Raw genomic sequence first — 7,453 nt, 5'->3', positions numbered from 1 at the left:
CCAAGCTTGATTAAACCCCAAGCGGGGCTATAACTTAAATATTAGAAGAAAATGTAAACAAAATATCTATATCAATCTCGTTCATTTTAAGGAAAAAAAAAATATAAATTTCATGTATATGTACGAATAATAAATCTACGAAGGTAATAAATGAAATAAACGTATGTTGTCTAAAGAAACGGTGTTGTTTTTATTGGTAAACCAATTTCGATAATTTTTTAAACCGCGATACGGCACATGGTTTAACCATCTTTTTTTTTTAAAATGCAACTGCGTTTCACGCGTATGGAAGACCGTGAGTATGATGCACGCGCTGATTTTAGGTTATATGCTTCATTTCAAATATAATTTCGGTGGCACATTTTCATCCCTACCCCACGTACATCTCTAGATAGCAGCGCATGGCTATTTCAAACACTAAGAACCACGGACAACAAGAGAACCACACCGCTCTGTAGAAAATTGGCTTCGTTGCCAGACCTGTATGTATCACATAAGACCAAAAGTTTTTTGCCCAAAAAAAAAGTAAGGCTAACCCCTTTGTGTTTTTGGCGAAAATTTTCGCGATTTTGAAAAGTGCTGGAATCAATTCTTTGGCGCACTATATCGACGTAATTTTGCGAGAGAAATGGATTGGGCGCAATTCCAATACGCTGCGATCAACGCATCAAAAGTTACAGCCAATAAACGAGATCCTGTGTTTTCGACATTTTTCAGCAGGTGCTTTTTTGCTCGCCGTTTCTCTCCTGTTGGTCCTACGCTCTTTTCGCTGCGTTTTCTGAGTTCCTGAGGGTCCAATTAGTCGGATGAGGGTCATTCAAATCGAATCTGAGACAAAAAGTTTTCTGCCCAAAAAAAAAGTAAGGCTAAGCTTTGTGTTTTTGGCGAAAATTTTCGCGATTTTGAAAAGTGCTGGAATCAATCCTTTGGCGCTCTATATCGACGTAATTTTGCGAGAAAAATGGATTGGGCGCAATTCCAATACGCTGCGATCAACGCATCAAAAGTTACAGCCAATAAACGAGATCCTGTGTTTTCGACATTTTTCAGCAGGTGCTTTTTTGCTCGCCGTTTCTCTCCTGTTGGTCCTACGCTCTTTTCGCTGCGTTTTCTGAGTTCCTGAGGGTCCAATTAGTCAGGTAAGGGTCATTCAAATCGAATCTGAGACAAAAAGTTTTCTGCCCAAAAAAAAAGTAAGGCTAAGCTTTGTGTTTTTGGCGAAAATTTTCGCGATTTTGAAAAGTGCTGGAATCAATCCTTTGGCGCTCTATATCGACGTAATTTTGCGAGAAAAATGGATTGGGCGCAATTCCAATACGCTGCGATCAACGCATCAAAAGTTACAGCCAATAAACGAGATCCTGTGTTTTCGACATTTTTCAGCAGGTGCTTTTTTGCTCGCCGTTTCTCTCCTGTTGGTCCTACGCTCTTTTCGCTGCGTTTTCTGAGTTCCTGAGGGTCCAATTAGTCAGGTAAGGGTCATTCAAATCGAATCTGAGATCAAAAGTTTTTTGCCCAAAGAAAAAGTAAGGCTAACCCCTTTGTGTTTTTGGCGAAAATTTTCGCGATTTTGAAAAGTGCTGGAATCAATTCTTTGGCGCACTATATCGACGTAATTTTACGAGAGAAATGGATTGGGCGCAATTCCAATACGCTGCGATCAACGCATCAAAAGTTACAGCCAATAAACGAGATCCTGTGTTTTCGACATTTTTCAGCAGGTGCTTCTTTGCTCGCCGTTTCTCTCCTGTTGGTCCTACGCTCTTTTCGCTGCGTTTTCTGAGTTCCTGAGGGTCCAATTAGTCGGATAAGGGTCATTCAAATCGAATCTGAGACAAAAAGTTTTCTGCCCAAAAAAAAAGTAAGGCTAACCCCTTTGTGTTTTTGGCGAAAATTTTCGCGATTTTGAAAAGTGCTGGAATCAATCCTTTGGCACTCTATATCGACGTAATTTTGCGAGAAAAATGGATTGGGCGCAATTCCAATACGCTGCGATCAACGCATCAAAAGTTACAGCCAATAAACGAGATCCTGTGTTTTCGACATTTTTCAGCAGGTGCTTTTTTGCTCGCCGTTTCTCTCCTGTTGGTCCTACGCTCTTTTCGCTGCGTTTTCTGAGTTCCTGAGGGTCCAATTAGTCAGGTAAGGGTCATTCAAATCGAATCTGAGACAAAAAGTTTTCTGCCCAAAAAAAAAGTAAGGCTAACCCCTTTGTGTTTTTGGCGAAAATTTTCGCGATTTTGAAAAGTGCTGGAATCAATCCTTTGGCGCTCTATATCGACGTAATTTTGCGAGAAAAATGGATTGGGCGCAATTCCAATACGCTGCGATCAACGCATCAAAAGTTACAGCCAATAAACGAGATCCTGTGTTTTCGACATTTTTCAGCAGGTGCTTTTTTGCTCGCCGTTTCTCTCCTGTTGGTCCTACGCTCTTTTCGCTGCGTTTTCTGAGTTCCTGAGGGTCCAATTAGTCAGGTAAGGGTCATTCAAATCGAATCTGAGACAAAAAGTTTTCTGCCCAAAAAAAAAGTAAGGCTAACCCCTTTGTGTTTTTGGCGAAAATTTTCGCGATTTTGAAAAGTGCTGGAATCAATCCTTTGGCGCTCTATATCGACGTAATTTTGCGAGAAAAATGGATTGGGCGCAATTCCAATACGCTGCGATCAACGCATCAAAAGTTACAGCCAATAAACGAGATCCTGTGTTTTCGACATTTTTCAGCAGGTGCTTTTTTGCTCGCCGTTTCTCTCCTGTTGGTCCTACGCTCTTTTCGCTGCGTTTTCTGAGTTCCTGAGGGTCCAATTAGTCAGGTAAGGGTCATTCAAATCGAATCTGAGATCAAAAGTTTTTTGCCCAAAGAAAAAGTAAGGCTAACCCCTTTGTGTTTTTGGCGAAAATTTTCGCGATTTTGAAAAGTGCTGGAATCAATTCTTTGGCGCACTATATCGACGTAATTTTACGAGAGAAATGGATTGGGCGCAATTCCAATACGCTGCGATCAACGCATCAAAAGTTACAGCCAATAAACGAGATCCTGTGTTTTCGACATTTTTCAGCAGGTGCTTCTTTGCTCGCCGTTTCTCTCCTGTTGGTCCTACGCTCTTTTCGCTGCGTTTTCTGAGTTCCTGAGGGTCCAATTAGTCGGATAAGGGTCACTCAAATCGAATCTGAGACCAAAAGTTTTTTGCCCAAAAAAAAGTAAGGCTAACCCCTTTGTGTTTTTGGCGAAAATTTTCGCGATTTTGAAAAGTGCTGGAATCAATCCTTTGGCGCTCTATATCGACGTAATTTTGCGAGAAAAATGGATTCGGCGCAATTCCAATACGCTGCGATCAACGCATCAAAAGTTACAGCCAATAAACGAGATCCTGTGTTTTCGACATTTTTCAGCAGGTGCTTTTTTGCTCGCCGTTTCTCTCCTGTTGGTCCTACGCTCTTTTCGCTGCGTTTTCTGAGTTCCTGAGGGTCCAATTAGTCAGGTAAGGGTCATTCAAATCGAATCTGAGACAAAAAGTTTTCTGCCCAAAAAAAAAGTAAGGCTAACCCCTTTGTGTTTTTGGCGAAAATTTTCGCGATTTTGAAAAGTGCTGGAATCAATCCTTTGGCGCTCTATATCGACGTAATTTTGCGAGAGAAATGGATTGGGCGCAATTCCAATACGCTGCGATCAACGCATCAAAAGTTACAGCCAATAAACGAGATCCTGTGTTTTCGACATTTTTCAGCAGGTGCTTCTTTGCTCGCCGTTTCTCTCCTGTTGGTCCTACGCTCTTTTCGCTGCGTTTTCTGAGTTCCTGAGGGTCCAATTAGTCGGATAAGGGTCACTCAAATCGAATCTGAGACCAAAAGTTTTTTGCCCAAAAAAAAGTAAGGCTAACCCCTTTGTGTTTTTGGCGAAAATTTTCGCGATTTTGAAAAGTGCTGGAATAAATTCTTTGGCGCTCTATATCGACGTAATTTTGCGAGAAAAATGGATTGGGCGCAATTCCAATACGCTGCGATCAACGCATCAAAAGTTACAGCCAATAAACGAGATCCTGTGTTTTCGACATTTTTCAGCAGGTGCTTTTTTGCTCGCCGTTTCTCTCCTGTTGGTCCTACGCTCTTTTCGCTGCGTTTTCTGAGTTCCTGAGGGTCCAATTAGTTGGATAAGGGTCATTCAAATCGAATCTGAGACCAAAAGTTTTCTGCCCAAAAAAAAAGTAAGGCTAACCCCTTTGTGTTTTTGGCGAAAATTTTCGCGATTTTGAAAAGTGCTGGAATCAATTCTTTGGCGCACTATATCGACGTAATTTTGCGAGAGAAATGGATTGGGCGCAATTCCAATACGCTGCGATCAACGCATCAAAAGTTACAGCCAATAAACGAGATCCTGTGTTTTCGACATTTTTCAGCAGGTGCTTTTTTGCTCGCCGTTTCTCTCCTGTTGGTCCTACGCTCTTTTCGCTGCGTTTTCTGAGTTCCTGAGGGTCCAATTAGTCGGATAAGGGTCATTCAAATCGAATCTGAGACAAAAAGTTTTCTGCCCAAAAAAAAAGTAAGGCTAACCCCTTTGTGTTTTTGGCGAAAATTTTCGCGATTTTGAAAAGTGCTGGAATCAATCCTTTGGCGCTCTATATCGACGTAATTTTGCGAGAAAAATGGATTGGGCGCAATTCCAATACGCTGCGATCAACGCATCAAAAGTTACAGCCAATAAACGAGATCCTGTGTTTTCGACATTTTTCAGCAGGTGCTTTTTTGCTCGCCGTTTCTCTCCTGTTGGTCCTACGCTCTTTTCGCTGCGTTTTCTGAGTTCCTGAGGGTCCAATTAGTCAGGTAAGGGTCATTCAAATCGAATCTGAGACAAAAAGTTTTCTGCCCAAAAAAAAAGTAAGGCTAACCCCTTTGTGTTTTTGGCGAAAATTTTCGCGATTTTGAAAAGTGCTGGAATCAATCCTTTGGCGCTCTATATCGACGTAATTTTGCGAGAAAAATGGATTGGGCGCAATTCCAATACGCTGCGATCAACGCATCAAAAGTTACAGCCAATAAACGAGATCCTGTGTTTTCGACATTTTTCAGCAGGTGCTTTTTTGCTCGCCGTTTCTCTCCTGTTGGTCCTGCGCTCTTTTCGCTGCGTTTTCTGAGTTCCTGAGGGTCCAATTAGTCAGGTAAGGGTCATTCAAATCGAATCTGAGATCAAAAGTTTTTTGCCCAAAGAAAAAGTAAGGCTAACCCCTTTGTGTTTTCGGCGAAAATTTTCGCGATTTTGAAAAGTGCTGGAATCAATTCTTTGGCGCACTATATCGACGTAATTTTACGAGAGAAATGGATTGGGCGCAATTCCAATACGCTGCGATCAACGCATCAAAAGTTACAGCCAATAAACGAGATCCTGTGTTTTCGACATTTTTCAGCAGGTGCTTTTTTGCTCGCCGTTTCTCTCCTGTTGGTCCTACGCTCTTTTCGCTGCGTTTTCTGAGTTCCTGAGGGTCCAATTAGTCGGTTAAGGGTCATTCAAATCGAATCTGATAGTCAGAGAGAAACCTATGTATGACCGTGGCTGCTACGAATGTCGGTGCGAACCCGTTATGTAGAGTCGATAGAGCAGAACCCTCCTACGCTCTGAACGCTTACGATCACGGTCTGTAGTTGACGCCATTGAATCGAACGATTTGAAAAGCTTAACACGTTGAGCGCCACGCGTATTTCTAAGACAATCCCGTTCAGGCCACGCGCGCCGCTTCGATTGAAGAGCTGGTATTGAAGGACCGGTGTTTCCGATCGCAGTAGCACATTGTAGCGTGATACCTATAGTCATTGATTCAACACGTTACGCGGCAAGTCTGTTTTGTTTTCTTTACCGCTTGGCGCGCCCATATAAAATTTTTTTGAAATGGATGCGTGGCCGGTGTTCCCTTTGCGACAAATCAGTTCATTACAGTTCTTGGCTCCGTGCAGACAAAAATTTTCTTTAGCCCTGAGCGTCAAAATGTCAGTCCGAGAGTGTGAAAGCGACAGCAGCAGTGAAATTATTTTTGCTAGAAAACGGTTTAGAATGGATGTATTTTTATCCTCTGACGAAGAGGAGGAGATTGTTGAAGAATGGCATGACCCGAGAGGCAATCAGCCAAAGATTGTACCATTTACACATCCTTCCGGGTTTGTAAGGGAGCATATAGGATCAGATATAGCCGTAGAAACCAGCTATCAATTATTTGTGCCGGATGAACTGATCGAGAAAATTGCCGAACAAACAAATTTATATGCAGCACAGAAAATAGAAGCTGGATACACGCAGCGCTTGGCAAAGTGGACAGAAACAAGTACGTCTGAAATAAAGAGATTTTTTGGACTCATCCTATGGATGGGATTAGTAAAATTGCCGGCCATACATCATTATTGGTCTAATGATCCTGCCTATTTGCAAACGTTTGCAAAAGCGGTCATGTCAAGGAACCGATTTGAATTATTACTAAGAATGCTACATTTTGTAGACAACGAAAAAGATAATGGTTCCAATCGTTTAAATAAAATACAACCAATTATAGACATTTTGGAGACCAGTTACAAAAAATATTACAATCCGACCGAGGACATATGTATTGACGAATCCTTGATTCCATTTCGTGGCCGCATTGTATTTAGGCAGTATTTAAAACAAAAGCGCCATAAATATGGAATTAAAATATTTAAGTTGTGCTGTGGATCGGGATACACCTATGCTCTCCGCGTATACACAGGGAAAACTTTAGAAAAAGAAAAAACTACGCCCACTGATATTGTAATGTCTCTTTGCGAAGATTTGTTTGATAAGGGGCACACGCTCTATACGGACAACTGGTACACAAGTTTAGAATTAGCCGAAAAATTAATTAGTAAAAACACCCATTTAGTGGGAACATTACGTACAAATCGAAGAGGAAATTCGCACCAAGTGCTTTCAACAAAATTAAAACGAGGAGAAATGATAGCAAAGGAAAATAACCAGGGGATAACTATTTTGAAGTGGAAAGATAAGAAAGACATCCTAGTTCTATCGACAAAGCACTCGACAGAAATGGTGAATGTTGAATGCCGATTCGGAAGCCAGATCAAGCCACAAATTATAGTAGACTACAACAGACAAAAGTCAGCTGTCGACTTATCCGACCAAATGAACGCCTACAACAATCCATTACGCAGGTCTCTAAAATGGTATAGAAAACTAGCTTTCGAATTGTTATTAAATACTACGGTTGTAAATAGTTACATTCTATATAAAAATATTACGAAGCAGAAAATTAGCATTACCGAATTTCGGAAAAAATTAGCAGTCCATTTTACAAGTGGTGACAAAGAAAACATTCCACCGAGCAGAATTGCAAGAAGATCCGGAAAAAAACACAAACTCGAAAGAAAATCGGGAAAAGTCTCTCAAGGTCGAAAGTACTGTAAATTATGTTATGACAAAAATGTAAGAAAAGATG

Source organism: Neodiprion virginianus, chromosome 3, assembly GCF_021901495.1.
Source record: "Neodiprion virginianus isolate iyNeoVirg1 chromosome 3, iyNeoVirg1.1, whole genome shotgun sequence".
Classification (NCBI taxonomy): domain Eukaryota; kingdom Metazoa; phylum Arthropoda; class Insecta; order Hymenoptera; family Diprionidae; genus Neodiprion; species Neodiprion virginianus.
The sequence above is the reverse complement of the archived record's forward strand: the minus strand, read 5'-3'. Positions refer to the sequence as shown.